The sequence below is a fragment of the Octodon degus genome, unplaced genomic scaffold (assembly GCF_000260255.1).
Source record: "Octodon degus isolate 3935 unplaced genomic scaffold, OctDeg1.0 scaffold00043, whole genome shotgun sequence".
NCBI lineage: Eukaryota > Metazoa > Chordata > Mammalia > Rodentia > Octodontidae > Octodon > Octodon degus.
This window is the reverse complement of record NW_004524619.1, coordinates 3,939,938-3,959,234: the sequence shown is the minus strand read 5'-3', so window position 1 is coordinate 3,959,234 and position 19,297 is coordinate 3,939,938. Positions and strand designations below refer to the sequence as shown.

Here is a 19,297-nt window from a genome sequence, read left to right as displayed (position 1 = left end):
AGAAGAAGAAGAAGAAGAAGAAGAAGAAGAAGAAGAAGAAGAAGAAGAAGAAGAAGAAGAAGAAGAAGAAGAAGAAGAGAGAAGAGAGAAGAAACAGGTAAAGGAAGAGAGAAGGGGTCTAGGGAAGAGAGGAAAGGCGCAGAGAACAATATAATTAGCTAGGAGCTTCAGCAGAAGCCCCGGTCAGGCCAGAGATGGCGCAGCAGTGGCCCAGTGGGCCTCTGGGCACATGGACATCCCTTTTCCAGGCCAGGGCGACCACGATCCCCCTTGCTGGGCCTGGCTCTCTCTCCCATGCTAAAGCAAGAGTCCTCAGGCTGTTGTACCAGAGATGCCCTGCCCCCATCTGTGTTCCCAGTTTAAAGAAAGGAGGGAGGAGAGAGAAATTTAAATCCACACACTCCAGCTTTGCAAGGTTATGATTACTTGGGCCTATCAAGAATAACCTTCCCTCTTTATCAAGCAGTGTGACAAACCCGCCACAATCAGACAGTAGCCATAGCAACCAGGACAAGCTCTTGCGCCTCACAAAGCCCTGAGTGGCAGAATGGAGTCCTTTTATTGGTGGCTGTACCCTGGCCAGGCTTTCTCTGCATGGGCCCAGAGCTGCGAGACAATGACTGACCCCTGCTGCACCAACCCCACCCGCCTGCTCAGACAGGCCTCACTGGGGCAGCTTCTATTTGACTCCAAGTTATTTCATTCTGTGACAGAGAAAAACAGCAGGATTTCTCCCAAACATTCCTTCCCGCCTTAGGGTAAGAGATGTCAGCCAGAGGTGTCAAATCATAAAGACCAAAATGAAATGGGAAAACAACAAAACGTAGGGGATGCTTGGGCAGTTCAATCTTAAGTGTTCATTTCTAGCACCAATCACTAGTCAGTTAAAGAGTAAAATACAAATGGTAGCGGTGAAATTTTTCTAGGCTCTCCCACCTCAACTGCTTGGGATAGTCTTGATTTAATGAATGTTAATTACGGGCATTGGTAATATGCAAAGCCTGTTTGCATATCATCAATGCAGGAAGAAGATGGCATTTCTAAAACACAGGATGAGTCCCATAAAGGCAGTGAAAGACACTTTTAAGTCCATTAGCTAAGAAAGGTGGTAGGAAAAAGATCCGGATGGAAGGCTCTCTTTGATCTGCTTTTTTGTGACACTCTGGTGAGGAGAGAAGAAAGCAGGAACAGCACTCAAAAACCAGCCTGCTTATCAAATGAAAAGACATTTCTTTCTGTGAGTTGGAGCAAAAATTTTAATTAACTCTCCACTCTCCTGTGGTGGATACATAATCTCCCATCACACCTGGAGTGTTAAAAAAAAAGAAAAAATAGAGCATGTCCTGTGGTTTTTCAGCTTGTATAAAAGGAATCCATTTGTGTTTATGGCTTTTTTCCCCTTTGTTCCTTGTAATTTCTCCAGTGGTTGCAAATCACCTACGGAAACAGCCGTCCAATACAACCTTCCCCTACCCTCCAAAAACTAGGACAACACCATATACAGCAGTTTGAAGGAAAACACTTCACTTCTTACACATGGCTGTAAATACAGGCCTGTAAAGAGAAGAATTCAACTTCCCTTGCCAAAAGGTGCTAGGAACAAGGCTTAAGACACTCTTCATACCTAACAGTGAAGGGCATTCTGCCTCTGATACTGGCATCCACAGGGCCACGGGAGCGCTTCCTTCCAGCCTGGAAAATCACTCTTGTATGTTCTGTAAAATTGCTAATTTTACTACCAAAATGCTAATGCTCAATACTTAGTGTCAGGATACATTCCTACTACTAGTACTTAGCCATTTTAGGTATCTTCTGATTTTCTCATAGGGCTGCTGTTCGCATAGGTATGTCTCACTTCATTTTTTGTGTCCCCAAATGGTATTAAACTATGCTTAACTAAAAATGTGTTTACGTTCTTACACTTCTATAAGCACTGCTCAGCGCTCTATTTTGTACCACCAGTAACTATCCCAGGCGCCTAGATATGTAAGACCCACACTTTTACATGGGACACCTTTCTGAAGGTCTATGAACACTAAAAACTGGCCTGCGAGACAGTTCAGCAGCATAAGTGTCTGCCTGGGAAACACAAGGTCCTAAGTTCGATCCTCAGTACTGAGAGAAGAAAACTCCTGGCCTGACTTCTTTGCATGTGTAGGTTCTCCTCACACTGGCATCTATGGCTAATGTGTTCTCTTTTTTTGGTTCCTTCTCATTTTTTGGAGCACAGTCCCTAATGGCTGGCTCCCGAGGGAGCAGTGGCCTGGAAGTCTGTTGAACCTGCATTTTTAAAGATACCTTTGTGTTCACTTTAAACAAGGTTTGAGTGAAGAAATCTGGGCTGAAATCTGGTTTGCCCTCAAAAGTTTGAAAGTACTGCTGTACCCCTAGCTTCTAGATATTGGCATTCCTAAGAGAGTCTAAATGAACCCTGTTGCAATGCTGTAGAAGTTTCTAGGATTTTTTTTTTCTAAGACATTCCAGAATTTCAAAAGATGCCTAGTACAGGTCTTATTTACTCAAAGATTGTACACTTGATGACCACACACTCAAGATTCTTAACGTTCCGCTCTGTTAAGTGTTATAAAATATTTGTTGTTGGGTTTTTTTTGGCTTCACCTGATACCTTCTCTTCCATATTTTATCTTTTTCTCTTTGCCTTCCCCCACTAGTCAAACTGTGACATTAAGATTTTAATTGTGTTCCCTGTTTCCATATCCTTATTTTCTTTATTTTACCTTCTGAGAGATTTCCTTCCAGTCTATTCATTATGTTTTTATATTTTCTGATGATGTATTTTTAAGACCCTAAAGTTCTTTGTGTTTTTGTTCCATTTTTTTTTTTAAAAGAGCATCCTGGTTTTATTTCATGAATCCTTGTATTCTATCTCTTTAAGCGGTTCCTTTGGATTCCTGCATTACCTTTACAGTGACCAGGCTGTATGGGAGACAGATGGAGAACTTGGAATCTGACTACCCCATCTTAGATCTTTCAGCCAATTTCTTGCTTTTCAGCTCTGCAATTTGCCACTTCCTCTGTCCCTTAATGATTAGGACTTTGAAGACCAAAGCTTTTCTTGGGTTCTGCAACAGAACCCAGGTATCAGTTTCTTCCACTTTTTTAAACCATTTAGATGTTTCTATTTGATTTCTAAAATCTTATTTATTTATGTAGTTTAGGGTCTTTCTACGCAGCTCAGACTTGCAGTGATCCTCCTATCTCAGCCTCCCCAGAGCTGGGGTTACAGGTGTGCACCACCATGCCCAGTTTGGGCTGCTGGCAATGTATGCAGGACCAGCGATTGAACCCAGGACCTTGTGTTTGCCAGGCAGGTGCTTAGACTGCTTAGCCATCTCCCCAGCCCCCATTTAGATTTTTTTTTCTATCTTTTTTCCTTCTAAAAATTTGTTTTCTCTTCTAAAAATCACTCATCTTTAATTTATCTTCCACTCTTTGTTCTTCTGGGCATGTGTCTGTCTAGAGTTGAGCAGTACTCCTTGGTAGTAATGTTTTATAAACTCATCATCAACAGCGAATCAGTGACTATCGAATCATTTCTCCTAGCGGAAACACAGGGTGAAGGTCTTGTGAGCTTCTGGTCACATTTTTGGTCCACTTTATTTTATGTCTATTTCTGTTTAAAGACATCTCATTTAATATATACTGTTGATTCATTAACACTGAACCAGAAGTGATATTCTGTAACTCAAGCCGGAATAAAACCACCACTACTCGCATTTGCTGTGTGCAACGCACCCTAGCATTCTGCTTGGGACCAACCAACAGCGCCTCAGCCCTATTCTTAGGCATCATTTTTAGTTTAAAAAAATCATGAATAAAAAGTACAGAAATGCAATACTAAGAAAATCCCCAAAGGATCCTCGTTCACAGCATGAGCACCACTGCAACAAGGCAAGGCAGCATCCCAGTCAAGCTCGGCGGGAAACATGCGCATCCACGGCTAAGATGTTTGGCTCCTCTGCACACCCACAAACGCCCACGAAAATGCCCCACGTGTTACCAGCGGGGTTACAAATAAATTTTAATAAGCAGGTGAACTTGAAACTAGAGTCTATGAACACAAGGATCAATGATCAGAGAATCCATCTTCCGTTTCCGTAATGTCTTTCCTATCATTTCACTGGCATTTTTCAGAAAAGAAACAGATGCCTCTGTCCCATTACCCTTGTTTAACAAAATTTTATGATTTAATAAAAGCTTTAAGGGCCTAACACATGGCCTTTCGAAGCAATTTACTTCAGAAGCCAAAACAATTTTTTTGGATTACCTAAAATGCACCTGCATGACAAAAGACAAGCACAAGTTTTACATGACTGAAATTTCTAGAAATTTAAAAAACTCTCATAGTATAAGTAGTGTGATGCAGAATGTTATAATAAGAGAATTATAAATTAAGCTATGCTGAGATGCTAATTCTACATATAAAACTGGTAGAAAATCTTCAAGTTTGACAACCTCCTTTGTCATTAAGGCTGTTACGAAGCAACATTCTTACAGCAGATTGTTAGACAAACTGAGTCAACCTCATGGAGAACACTAGGAGAGTATCTCTCCAAATTACAACCACATTTTCCCTTTGACTGAAAAATTGTACTTCTGGGAATTTATCCTACATATAAAAAAATGTAAAGTTACTCACTGGAAACCACCCAAGTGCCCATCAGTGCTGTACTTGTTAAATCCATACAGAGGCTTGGGGAGCGGTGTAAGAGCTACTCACAGGTGTGCAAAGGCATGCAGGACAAGGAGGGACACTGCAAGGGTGTGGATTCCACTCTAGGCATGCAGAATGAGGAACTGCAGAGCTGCCTAGGAAAGAGCTAAATGAGACAGTCTGCGATACAATAATGGCCCTCCATGACATCTCTTACACAAGAAAAGGGATTTGGTAAAACAAGCTAACGATCTAGGTTTGGGGTGAGTCCAGGGCACTTCCAAGAGACAGGCAGGAAGGTCAGACAAGGACAAGTGATGACAGAAGCAGGGGCTGGACTGATGCCAAGAAAGGGCCATGGGTGGAATCTGACAGCAACAAGAGGTGAGCAGGCGAGTCTCTCCGGAAGTCTCTGGGAAGAACATGGTCTCACCAATACTTTGACTTTAGCTTTTAATACTCATCTGATACTTCTGACCTCCAGAACTGTGAAATAATAAGCTCATGCTTTAACCTTTCAGTCATTTGTTACAACAGCGAAAAGAAACTGATCCATAACCCAAAGTCAGCAAAAGGTCAGAATGCACAGAAGAAAATGGAGGTGCTGATCAACCCAGGGGAGAAAAACTCAAGCAAGGTCAAAGGTGACCAGAGGACTGCGTTTCCCATTGAGGAAGGTGAGCAGATGACACCAGCCACAAAGGTACATGGGACAGGCGGGCCACTCTTGCACAATGACGAAAGTGGAGAAATAAAGGTGAGGCAGGAAGGGGACGCCAAGCAGGGATGAGAAGCCATTCCCTATGAACAAATGGAGAGAACATTATAACCTGAGGGCAGTGCTGTGGAAACTCAGCGCATCCTCCGCTATCCCAAAGGGCAAGGCTGTGCCTGGTCCCAGTTCACTCACCACTCTCCTCATTCAGGCAGCATGGCCTCTGCGTGGGCAAAACGTGAGCTTCTGCCCTAGGGGCTCCCAGACCAGCGGCCAAGAGACTGGGCATACCAGTGCCTGTCACACAGAAGCCCATGGAGGTGTGGTGGGGGAAGGGGAGGAAGAGGAACGACTTCCCCTTCCATTCTCTCTAGACAAAGGGCAGATCCCTGAATTCCTCACCCTCACCCTTCCCAAGGCCCTGCCAGGACCACTGTGCCTGCCAGCCAGGGGGAGGGACAGGCAGTGCTGGCCGCTGGCCGGCTGGAGATGTTGTTTCCCTTTTGTTTTACACACAATCCCCCAGAAAAAAACATTTTGCTGATATGTAATTAGGCCAACACAATAGAGTCTAAGAGAGCAGTCGTCTCTTTTTAGACAACTTTGGCTTTCAAAGCGTTCAAAGAGAATAAGTGGGGGGGAAAAAAAAAAAGCTGAGTTCTTAGATGTAGAAAAGGGGCCAGATGAAAACACATGTAATATGTAGAAAGCTTCAGTTCCAAGACTCCTCACCCACCCACTCCAGCTGGTGAATTTCCATCTTTGCCTGACTTTCTCTACTATGAAAGAAGGGAGCAAACACAAGAATGGATAGTACTTGCTATTAGTAAGAACACTGTTCGTAACTGCGATATCACTGATGACCTCCCGAGCAGACCCTTATTACAACAACGTAACTGCAGCTTCTCCCACGGAGCGCGTATGTCCACTCCTCAACCTCCAGAGTCCAGCCTGGTCTTGGACCTGGCTCTGACAATCAGAATCTGACATATGGGACGGGCGTTCTGAGGCCAAGCCTCAAGGGCCCTCCCTCACTGTGTTTGCCTGTTCTCAGAGAACCCTGCCTATGCCATGTGGACAAGCCAGGGCTAGCCTGCTGGAGGATGACAACAGTACATGGCCTGGCCAACCAGCAGACACTGGGGAGATGCCACCAGGGCCAGTCAGCCGCAGTCCAGCTGCAAGGTCACCTAGCCAACCTAGCCAACCTGGGCATCGCAAGCAACAAAAATCTCTGCTACTTTAGTTCACTAACTTTTGAGGGGTTTTACTATATGAGAGAAACTATTACTGTAGGAAGAACCAAATTCTGAAGCAAATGTCTGAGAAAATCTTAGCGAAAATCATTTCATTTGATTTGAGAGAAATTATAATACCACTACTGGAGGGGACTCAGCAGGTGTACCTGGCCCTCGTTTCCTCCATGCCAGACACACAGTGACTCTGTGCTACCTCTGGAGTCCTGACATCTCATTTATGGTAACCTACTGTAACACCCAGCACAGCCACCAGCATATCCTGGGAGAGAGAGATAAAAACCCACAGTGGGGAACAACATGCTAGCTCAAGACGCTGCCCTGGCTTCTCCTACAGTGCCGTGCCAAGTTGGCAGGAGAACCGAATCTGTGTGTGCAAGATAACACTTCCCTGGACCCTGGGCATCAGGGGCCGCAGTTCCTCCAAAGTCATATTCAGAAGGGATGGGGGATGGGTTAACAAGGCAGAGGGGGGGAAGCCCATACACAGTCCATGTCACCTGCTCGTGTGCGCCAGAGCAGGCACCAGGCCACACGCGTAACAAGGCAGGACTCCCAGATTTTGGCACACATAAGGATGCTGGATGTTTGATGATCGAGGGCTAATGGTTGGGGTGGGCTCTGATCATTAGGAGGAACGGTCACTGCTATCCTGAGTGCAAACAGTTAAGTGACTCAGAGTCGTTCCGTGCTGTCAGCCACACAGCAGGACCACATCGGAGGACGGCATGGGGCTTGCAGCCTTCAGAAGCTGACATCTTACGCGTGAGCCAAACGCAGCATCAAGCCTGTCCTCTCTGCAAACGTGGAAGCAGCTTTGTTTGATAACAATTAAATAAGAAACATTTTCTCCATCCGGGGATTTGCCAAGTTCCTCCCACTTGCTTTGATGAGTGAGAAGGAAATTAGACTTTCTGGGAATAAATGAGATTTATCACTTTATTACTCTCTCTTCAGACAATTTGAGGGGGATGAAGGATTATATTTTTAACCTTTCTTTCTCATTTTTAACTTTATCTGTTAAAAAAGAGATTGCAAAAAGAGTCCTCCCAAAGCAAAGTATGCAATTAAGAGATATTTATTTACAAAAGGAGGTGGTGTTCGATCCCCAGCACCACAGGCCACTCCAACCCCACCCCTGGGCGCACTGAGCAGGCTGAAAACAAGAGGATCACTATGAGTCTGAGCTGGTAGTGAGACCCTGTACCAAATAAAAAAAAAAAAAAAAAAAAAAAGAGGGGGTAGGAAAGCGAACCAATTTGCAAAAATTCTAGGATTGTAAATCATATCACAGGTATCATCTTTACCTACTGGCAGTAGATTCACGACGGCCTACAAATAATTATAGAATGCTAACCCAGAAGATGTATTTGGGTAACAGTGGCTTAAGCTCCAAAGAAAGGAAGAAATAGAAATCAAAAGATCATTTCACTGTCCAAGCTAACGAGGAACAGAGCTCACACAAAGCATCTTTGATTTTTTCCTCCCCTCAATTTCCTCCACCTGGTTAATTCAAGGTGCCACATTCTCAATCAGTGGTGGAGCAATCAGAGTTGGTCAATACTCTCTTTGCAGTGACCCAACTGTAGCATCTTGTTGCTATGGTTACCATCCTTTTAACTCAACCATCTCTCCTGTCCACTTCTCCTCAAACCAAATTACACTGCACTAATCCCACAGCATGTTCTCTGAGGACTCTCTGCTCCCGGTAAGTGTAGGTCCAATAGAGTGTTGGAAGCTCCAGGAACCAACTGCTACACTGGAATATCCAACTGTCAGGGCAGGGTGGACCTCTGACTTGTTCATTACCCCTATTGGGACAAGTCCTGCAGTCCCCCACCAGCCCTCCAGCTCCCTGCTTTGCCAGAGATAAAATGCATCAGAGCCTACAGTGGATGAATCGTTGGGTTCCAGTCAGCATCTGAACCTTGATCCACCAAAGGACAACCTGATGAAAACCAAGCAAAACAAAACAAAACCCAGAGGCAAGAAAATGAAACATTCTCAGAAAGCTTGGCCAAGCCTAAAAATCTTCTCACTACGCTTTGTTCCTACCTTCTTACACATACTTACTGATCACTACTTGGTCTTGGTTTTTCTGTTTATTCTTGTCTCCTGCACTGGAAGACAGCCCCCACCAAAGCAAGCAGTTTATCTTGTCCCTGATTATTATGGTCTCTGTATAGGTGTTCCTACAAAGCCTCATGCAGCCATGGGGTGGCTTGGAGTTTGTGACTGATTATTGTGGGTGTGGGTGTTGCACCTGTCTTGGGCCAGCTAATCTGTGTTACAGCGTGAGGTGGGGAGAGAGGCTTGCTAGCTGCCTGAGCTGCTGCCCTTCCCTTTGCTTTTTGCCACCACCGTGAACGAATGCTTACACTGTGCCATCTGCCACACTCTGCCTTGGAGCCACGTGATTATGGACTGAAACCTTCACTAACTGCGAGCTAAATGAACCTCTGCTTCCTTCACTTTGGGCGTCGGTATTTTTCCCATCAACGAGAGAAGAGTAACCAAGACATGGATGAATCCAAGCCCTCACTGGGGAAGTGTCTGCTCAGTCGTTTACTGAGGGAGTGAATGAGTTACTTGTCCTAGTATGTTGGGGGTAGGTTCTGCCAGCATGTCCTATATTCTCAAAGTCTCTTCAAAATTGCTGTAAATCACACCAATAACAACACATGAGCCTGTACTACAAATGTGAGTTAATCTGAGATGTATGAAAGTTAAATATCAAGTCATACACTGGTCATTCAGCCTCCAAGGCCACTGGGCATTTCAGTAAAAGCTGATAAACTATTAAACTGGCCATATCCAAATCCACCCCCTCGCTGCTTTGCTACCTACCGCGGCAGCGTTGCTGACTGGCCTAGCGGGAGGTGGTGCCTATTTCTCCAGTGTGACTCTGAAGCTCGTCTTACGATTTTCTTTAGCCAAGCTGAAGCATGAAATACATTTGCATGCTGCTTTTGCCCATTTGCTCTTCCTGGAAACGCCTGATGACTCCCATGCCATGAGGAAACCCAGGCCAGCCTACCTAGATGTTAAAATAACCAAGAGCCAACCAAGCGTCAGACATACGAGCGATGCCACTCTAGGTCATCTAACCATCAGCTGGTACAGGAGAAAGGCAGCAGAGAACAGTCATGCCACCTAAGTAGAACTGCCCGCCTACACACCCAAAAGGATTCCATACCCAAGTTACCCTCTTTTTCCCCTTAGACAACACTAACCCAATTTTCTGTCTCTACATATTTGCCTAATACTAACATTTCATGAAAATGGATTCATGCAATATGTGATTTCTCTGCAACTGGATTCTTCCACTTTAGTGTGTTTGAGCTGCGCCCATACTGTAGCAAGTATCAGTATCTTACTCCTTTACGTGCCAAATAATATTCTATTATATGGATGCGCCATATTTTATTTCTACCTCATTTGATGGAGAGTTAGGTTGTTTCCACTTTTTGCCAGTACTTTTTTGTTGTTGTTGTTGTGCTAGGGATTGAACTCAGGATCTTGCGCTTACCACGCAAGTGCTTATGCCACTGAGCTGTATCTCCAGCTCTTCCACTTTTTTGATATTATGAATAAAGCTGTTGTGAGCATTTATATACACGTCATTATAGACACATTCTGGACATGTGTTTTTATTTTTTTTGGTGAAGTTCTCCACTTACCACTTACATAAAAAGAAAAAAAGTATAAAACTAAAAACACAAACCTCCTGGCCTCCTCAGACTAGTTCCTGAGCCTTTTAAAGTCAAATTTTCCATGTGACACAAGCAAACAGAATGCCCTCTTTCACCTCAACCAAATGGAGTGCTCAGAATTCTGCCTCAAAGAGGCTGTGATAGAGTCATCTCTCTCAGCTTACTAAAGCCAGACGGGATCGAGGTCGTCATTCATCCCAGTGGCTTTTGGGCCTGGTTGAATTTTTTTATCTGTGGGGACCCCTAATCTTCACCTACAGATCTACTGACTGAACCTCCAGGGTCAGTGAGAGTTTGGGATGGGTGTTTTCAACACATACCCAAGTGAACCTGAGGACGACACTGTCTGGGAACCACTGCGCTAGTCCCTCTTGCCCACCTGAGTCCCACCAGCATCCGGGAGCTGACAGCTCCGGGCCCCAGGCCCTTCCACTGTTCAAACTTTCCACACAGACTCTGCAACAGGACCTTGATCTTCCTTCCCGATCAACAAAAATAGACTAACTCTTTCATCCTGTCAGCTAGTCAAAGAAAAGACGCCAGCTACCTTTCTGCCCTGTTTTCTTCTCTTCCTAGATAAATATGCTCAACTGTTTTGAATCATTTACAGGTGTCTCCTGCATTACAGTTACTCTTTCATACCTCCCCCCAAATCTGTCCATGTTTCTTATCAAACATGGCAGCTATAGTAGAACATCAGACTTCAACAGACTGAAAAGCAGACTCCTGTGTGCACGTCCATACCTATGGCCAAAGATGTCTTTTCTAAGCAGCAGTAACCCTATATATACTATTCAATTATTCATCCAGTCAATGTTTGTTAAAAACTTCTTATATAAAAGGAACTAATTCAGATCCAAGGAATGTAGGTATCAGAAACTCAAGGAGTTGGCACAAGAATAATCATAAGATAAGGTAAAATGCAGTTATTTCAAGAGAAGACAGAATAAATCTAGCCAAGGGCTCACCAAAGCTAATGGCATTCAGGTTGGATCAGAAAGAAAGAACCTCAGAGGTGAAGATTGGATCCACAGGAGGGTATCAGAACAGGCAGGCACTATCAGAGTCATACTGGGTGTGATATGGAAAACCCCACGTACTCACAGTCCGGAACATTTGGAGGAGAGCAACAGGTATATTCTATATTCTTGGCCTTAAGCTTTCTTTTTTTTTTTTCCTTTCGCTTTTATTTATTTATTTTTTTGATAACAATAAAATTCTTCATAGGAAAATTTGCATGGGTTAAGGTACACAATTTCTGTACAAGTATAGGCAGACATCATCAGATTTGTACTATCACATACATATGTTACATTTATGTAGTATTTCAAAGCTTGTAGACCAAAAATGTTATTTTTTTTCAATAATACACTGCATACATTCTTCCCAGTGGTTAATTGCTGTACAAGATGCAGACCTGTGATCCTACTTACAAACACCATTAGAACAAATCATTCTATTCATTAAGAGAATGCAACTATATATCTATCCCAACCACTTTGAATACACAGATACAAAATGGACATTCATAGTTATATCCAAATTTTTTAAGTTCTGTTGTTGAATATTATAGGTGTGTAAACTCAGCAAAATATTCCAAAAGAGTCCAGTAGCCCATTATAGCATTGGGTCCTCTGTTTAACTGGCAATGTCAGAAATTATTGACCTGAGTCCCCCACAGCTCAACCTAACAACATGGCTTTACTTCCTATATTTCGTCTTCATACTTTTCTACTGGATGGTTAAGACCAAGGTAAAGCAGGACCTGTGCAACAAGAGTTGTAGCTTTTTGGTCTGAGAAGGTCAGTGAAATGCCCTCAGGATTTTTTCTGAGATCCTGTACCTCAGATTGTAGAACCTTTGTCAGTGTCAGCCATGTGGATGAGTCACGTTGGCCTTAAGCTTTCTTTCATGATAATTGCTGTCAAATCAGGTATTCCCCATTCTGTATTATTGATTTTTTAAAAAATTTAAATGCCATTGATTTTTTGATACTTAAATGTATTGCTATTGCATTTTATTGGTCTGGTTTGGGACTGACGTTTATAAAATAATATATCATGAGAATGAAAGGGTTTAAGTAGTCGGGAGATCTACTAAATCAAGAAACCAGATTACGATGGTACATTTCAAGGTTTCTTGCCTTGTTTTCTTTTTCCTTCCTTCCTTCCTTCCTTCCTTCCTTCCTTCCTTCCTTCCTTCCTTCCTCTCAGTGAGATGCTTAAAAACATTAACTGCAATCTAACTTAGACACCTAACACATAAAAACAGATGAGTTTGGGCAAAGCAGCTCTGGCTCACACTGGCATGTATAGCTCTCCAGAGCCTTCCCCAAGCCCCTTCTCTTGACTCCTTCATCCCGTCTCACCTATGGCCAACTGGAACACTGTGTAGAGCTCAAGGACATCCACATCTTTTAGATCCAGGGGGCCGCCCAGCGCATCCCATGGAGCCCTGGCTCTGGGTCTCTGGCCAGAATATCATCAAGATGGCAATACAGTGGCACTTTGGTTCATGAACTTACTTGTTCTACATTTGTTGTTTGTGTAAGAAGATTCTTTTTTTATTATTATGTTGGGACTTGAACTCAGGACCTTGCACTTGCCAGGCAGGCACTTACATCACTAAGTTATATCCCTATCCCTTATTGTTTGTGTAGGAAATATGGCCACAATCATGATTGTCACCCGATGCAGAATTTGCAAAAGCAAGCTTTGATAAATGCTGCTTTATAAAAACCAAACTGTTTGCGAACAAAAGCAGTCATGAACCAGGTTACCATTGTACAAACACCCACGAAAGACATGAACTATAACAAGCACAGGATGGCACTACAGGGCCCATGAACAAAGACCTCTCTCTCTCTGATTAAGGCATGTCCTTACTGAGTGCAGCTTCTCAACAGGTTGTGCTTTGCAGGCCCTTCCTTTTCATTTAATCTGATTAAAGTTCTTAATCAGGTGAATAAAGAAATAAAAGTATTCCAAGAAGTGGCAACAAGCAAATACCTAACTACAAGAGCATCCTCCTGGCAATCTGCTTCGAGTGTACCTGCCTTACGACTCTCAGGTCTTTGAACTTCACCGTTGCTTTCCTGCCAATCTCCAGGTTGCAGGCTGTCATAGTTGGCCTCCATAATTACATGAGTCTTCTGATAAGTATCTTACTTGTGTCTGTGAGTTTTCACACATACAGGTAGGCATGTGCACACAACATCTACTGATCCTGTCTCACTGAAGAGTATGGACTAACACCTCCTTGTTATTCTTGGGCATACATTGAATGTTATAAAGCATTTTTAATTGCACTTGTCACGAGATTTGAACACATGATCATTCCTTTTTCTTTCTCTGCAGCAAGACTCTAAATCTACTTTGACCCCAATCTTTGCCAAAGTGGCAAACTTGCCTGCCCCTTCATATCAACTTTAAAAGGTTTCTGTGATTTAGAGTCTTTCAACACCCCACAGGAAGCCTGGCAAAAAAGAAAAAATATTGATAGATATGGAAAGACCCAGAGTTAGGGGGACATTCATTTTTAATGACTATACTCTTTCCCTCAAGATAAAGGCATCAATCCTTCCTGCCCGAATTTCCGCCATCCATCATGTTCTCACAGCGGCTGACACACAGTAGGAGCTCAGTATTTATTTGTTGAATAAAAATTTGAAAAGATCTTATATTTTAACAGTACAGGCAGTGAAATATGAGTGTTGAAGAGAACAGGGCCATCAAATTTATGGAAGGAAAAAGTGCAGACACATATTAAAAGGCAAATTCTTCCTTTTGTCATCCCGCTGTCCAAGTTACTAACCATCTTCTTTACAAGATCGGCAGGAACATCCCTGCCTTGTCCAGTGTCACTCGGTGTCCAATACTGGACACCCTCCTTAGCTGACACCCTCTTCAACCCCAAATGGTCCTGATTCTTCCAAGTGATATGGGTCTGAGACTCAGCCCTGGCAAAGGAGGCCAAGAGGAACTCTGTGAGGGCTTCTGGGAAAAGGGCTTATTTGTTACCAAAAGGAGATACATGGCAGAAAAAAAAAAAAAACTGACTGTCTTCTTCAAGGTCACCATCATGTTTGTGTGTGATGCTTGGACCAGTGGTGGCTTCCTTCTGATTGGCATCCTGAGGACAGACCTGCAGACAAGCTGCAGATCAGGGACATATAGGTAACAGCACCTAGGTTCCTGATGACACTCTTAAACTGCTAACTCTATAACCCCCTCACCTTCCTCCAGACTTCCTGCTCAGAGATGGGGGGAGAAATCCTTGCTGCCCAAGCTACTTTTACTTAAGACACCACTATGGTCAGAAAAGCACCGGTATCAATCATCTGTCCTATTGCTAGAATAAAATACCTAACACCTGCAACTCATTATGTGCATGGCGAGGCTGTACTTCATGTATCCCTGTAGGGGCAGCTCTGATTTGAGTATGTTAAGCGACCACCAGCTGAAGCCACTGGTGATACATACTGGAAGGCACGGGACAGTCCTATCAGGTGGTACAAGTAGGCAGGAACATGTCAAAGGAGGAAAGGTTTATTTTGGCTCATGAGGATTCAATGGTCATCTGTCCCCAAGGCATAAGTGACAAATCAGAAACACACATGTAGGGAAGCTGTTCAACTCATGACAGGAAGCAAAGAACGAAGGTAAGAGCCAGAGCTTGTGCATAGAGACCCATCTCTAGACAGCCCACGTAGCTACTCTAGGATCTAACCACCTTCAAAAGCCCCCTTTGCAACACACAAGACTCAGGAGACAATAACACCCTGATACCCTCAGCCATTACTTTTACTGTCTCACCCTGCAAACCGCCCCCACCCCAACACACACACTTCAGGCTTTGGTCTGCCTTCCGTCCCCTCCTTCTGCTCTATCTCACCAAACCATATGACTTCAGGGCTGTCTTGACCGACCCTGTAGTAACATCTCCACCATGACTCCCTTCAACGCTCTGTAGAAGTCCAGGCTTTGGAATCAACCAAGTTTTCCACAGATTTTACAAGTAAGCATGCCTCTGAAGGCACGGCACAGAGCAACCTCGGAGGGACGGCTATGCGTATTGAATTATTTTCCTTGGAGCGCTGTAACAGCCAACTTGCTGGCTTTATAGTAGCAAAAAATGTACTCTTTCTTAGTTTTGAGGCTAGAAGTCTTTAAGACGCATCACTGGGCTGAAGTCAAAGAGCCAACAGGCCCGTGCTCCTTCTGGAGTCCCCAGGGAGAGAGTGAGTGCCTTGTTTTTGCAAGCTTCTGGTGGCTGTGGGCGTTTCCTCCCTGGCCTGTGGCCCTCTCGCTCCAGTCTGCAGAGCCAGCAATTTCGGCTCTGCTCTGGCTTCACACTGCCTTCTCCCCATTTCACGTAAAACCTCTACCTCATGTTAGCTTTCCAGCATTCTGACAAAGTGTCAGAGATGATGTATAGTTTCTATACCATCCCAATAATGCCATCAAGATCCAGGGAGATGGCTCAGTAGAATAAACACATCTCTGGCAAGTGCAAGGGCCTGAGTTCAATCCCCGGTTCTGCAAAAAAAAAAAAAAAAAAAAAAAAAAAAACCTCCAATAATGCCATCAAATTATGAATCCATCAGCGGATTAACATGACCACGATAAGATAGAATTCGTATGTCTCACTCTCCTGTGGCTCTGAACCGCCTAGAGTATGACTCTCCCACCAGGTGGCATGGGACAGTCATGCATGTACCTCCAGTGGTTCAAACCAGCACAAACACTGTTAATCCACTGATGAAGTTAGAGCCCTCGTGATCCGGTTGCCTTCCCAAAGCCCCAAGGCTAACCCTGCTACATCAGGACAAAGCCTGTATCCAACAAGCGAGCTAACATTCCCGCCCCCCAAGATTACACTCAGGGCTCATCCAGATAATCCAAGAAAATCTTCCATCTCAAGATCCTTAATGTTAACCACATCCACGAAGACCAGTTTTCTTTCTTTTTTTAAAAAAATGTTTTGACTATTTTATCATTTTTATTTTTTGGCAGAACCCGGAATTGAACTCAGGCCCTTGCACTTGCCGGGCAAGCGCTTATTCTACTGAGACATCTCCCTGGTCCCAAAGGACTTTTTTTTTTTTTCTTTTTTTTTGGTGGCTCAGGCTGGCTGCCTGAAGGGCAGGTCTGGTAAGGTACATGGAGCTGGGGATCAAACTGCGGTATCTTGCTCCTGACTGTCTTTTCATGTGCAGGTGCTTAAACAACTGAGCTAAAAGCAGGCCCCCAAAGACACTTTTTTTTTTTTTTTTGGTATTTTTAGGGAAAGGTCTACAGGGTGATCAGAATCTTACTACTAGATCAGACTAGTAGTGATCCACCTGTTCACAGCCTCCCAAGAGCTGGGATTATAGGTATGCGCCACCATGCCCAGTCTCAATTGCCCTCTCAGTGCTCACCAGGGGTGGGGCTGGAATGGGGATCGAACCCCTGGTCTCTGTGCTTGCTTGCAGGTGCTTTAATCCACTGAGCTATTTGCCTGGCCCTGTTTTTCTTTCTTTTTTTGTTTTGTTTTTTTGGTTTTTTTTTGTTCCTTGAATGCCTTCAGGGCACTTTTGGCCAGCTGGAGAGGTGTGAGGTTCGAACTCCAGCAACCTGAGGCTGACAGCTTTGTGGAAGCAGCCACTTAAAGGCCTGAGCTAGGGCCAGGCCCCCTCTGTTTTTCTAAATAAGGTAATATTTACCTGTTCCAGGAATTAGAATCTAGTATCTTTGGAGACTTATTCAGCCTGTTTTGAAACCACAAATCTCCATTATATTTTTTGCTCTGACCTGATCTTCCACTCAGCCAATACCACCCCTCAGGAAGTCAGAGGCCAAGTGTGGATCTGACAGAAAACCATCACTGACTCCTGCCCTCGCTAAATCCAACAACACAGGGAACCCCCTGTTAAGGAGCTGCACCCAGAAAAAGGCAAGTGGAAGGTTCTGTCAGAAAAGCATCCACAGGTAGCACTCCAGCCAGGGCTCCACCAGCCAATGCAGAGCCAACACTCACACCAGAAGTTAGGAGTCAGTGAGCTGATTTTGCCACTTTTCTTGGTCACTGATTTTAAACATAATGTCCTTCTTTTGGTAAGGGAAACAACTTACCTGGGAAGTACAGACCATGCAAACTAAGCTTTCTTCTGTCCTTTTTTTTTTGGTATTGGGAATCGAACTCAGGACCTTACACTTAATTCTTAACAACCATAAAGCCCTACAGGCCCTTTCCAGAAGCAAAGTGGCAAAGGATTTTTGAAGTACATTTCAATAGGGATATGACAAAAACTCAAAGGGAAGCAGCTCCAGGTGAAGATGTCACCTTGAAATAAAAGCTGGGAGGCAACTAAGAAAACCACTGTGGCTGCGGACATCCAGTGTGGATTTACAAGGACAGAATGGGGCACCGCACTCTCCAAGAATGATGACAAGACTGAGGCAAGCCCCCCCAAAGAAAACAGAGGGTCAAGTCTGGAGTGAGATGAGGTGTCCTGCATTACGCATACACACCCACACAGGGAGATCCAAGCAAAGTGTACAAGAAAAGAATATGCTAAAGATAGTAAAAAAAAAAAAAAAAAAATGGAACTATTCAGCTCTTATTTCACTTTGTTTCATAGGAAGAAAATAATATAATTGAACTGAAGGGCAGGTAATGTACTTCAGTGGTAGAGCACTTTCATAATATATGTGACAGCCTGGGTTTGATTCACAGAACTTCTCAGAGACTTTTATGATAAAATGTTTTTCCCATTAAATGGCATCACACTATGCACCCGTATTTGTCAGTGTTCTCCTGTCAAACAAAACCAACAGGATGTGTGTGTGTGCGCGCACGCACGTATCTTCGTGTCCATATCCCCATCCCCACCTGTAGAGATTATCTGAGGAACTGGCTCACATGACGGTGGGGGTGAAAAGTCCAAAGTTTGCAGGGCAGGCTGACAGACGGAAATTCCAGCAGAACTTGCTACTGCTATCTTGGTCTGACACAATAGTAGAAGCATAACTGCTTCTTCTCCTAGGGCCTGTTTTTTTCCTCTTAATGCTTTCAACTGATATGAGGCCTGCTCATATTTTATTTTATTTTTGAGATGGGGTCTGGCTGTACAGTTCAGTCTGGGCTTCAGCTCACTTTGCACCCCAGGCTGGTCTTGAACTCACAACAATCCTTCTGCCTCAGCCTCCCAAGTGCTAGGCTTACAGGCATGTGCCACCACTTCCAGCCTCACCCACATTTCAAAGGATAGTCTGTCTGCTTTACTCTCTACTGACATGAGTGCTAAACACACACACACACACACACACTCACTCACACACACACACACACACACTCACTCACACACACACACACACACAAACACCTTCACTGCAGCATCTGGACTAAGAGTTTTATAACCAGGTAGCCTGGCAAAGCTGACACACAGAGTATGATTCTGCAACTTGTTACTATTTAACACACCTGGAAGTCAGTTTATACAGGCTGACTTGATCCATAAAAAGACTGTAGCACCCTGTATTTAAGCACTCCCCTACTCCCAGACATGAATGCTGCGTCTTACTTTCCCTTATTACTAATAATATTGAGATAACAGCCTCACACTCACCTTGTGATCAAGTGGCCTCTATTTCCCTCACAGGCATAACATGAGGCATAGATCTGCCTAGGCGTGGGTTAAGGGGCATTTTTAAGTTGTAACAGATGTCGCCGATCTGCTGTCCAAAGCCAACTTGAAAATTTTAACTGAGCTTAGGCATCATGAGTCACGCTAAAGAAAGGCCACTCAGTAGTACCCCCTGCACCCCGCCCACCAAGTAGGAATTTCTGCCGCGTTCCTGGTACCCCCATATCCAGTCCTAGCCCAGGCCCAGTGGGTGTGTGGGAGAGCTGCCTCTCCCCACTACTCCACCTTGTCCCCTCCAGACTCAACTCA

At 44.1% G+C, this 19,297-nt stretch overlaps 1 protein-coding gene across 3 annotated transcripts in view; it reads right to left on the bottom strand.

Moving 5' to 3' along the window:
- Window positions 1-19,297, bottom strand: part of Rftn1 (raftlin, lipid raft linker 1) — a 286,679-nt gene that overhangs the window by 12,474 nt on the left and 254,908 nt on the right. The window lies entirely within an intron of this gene.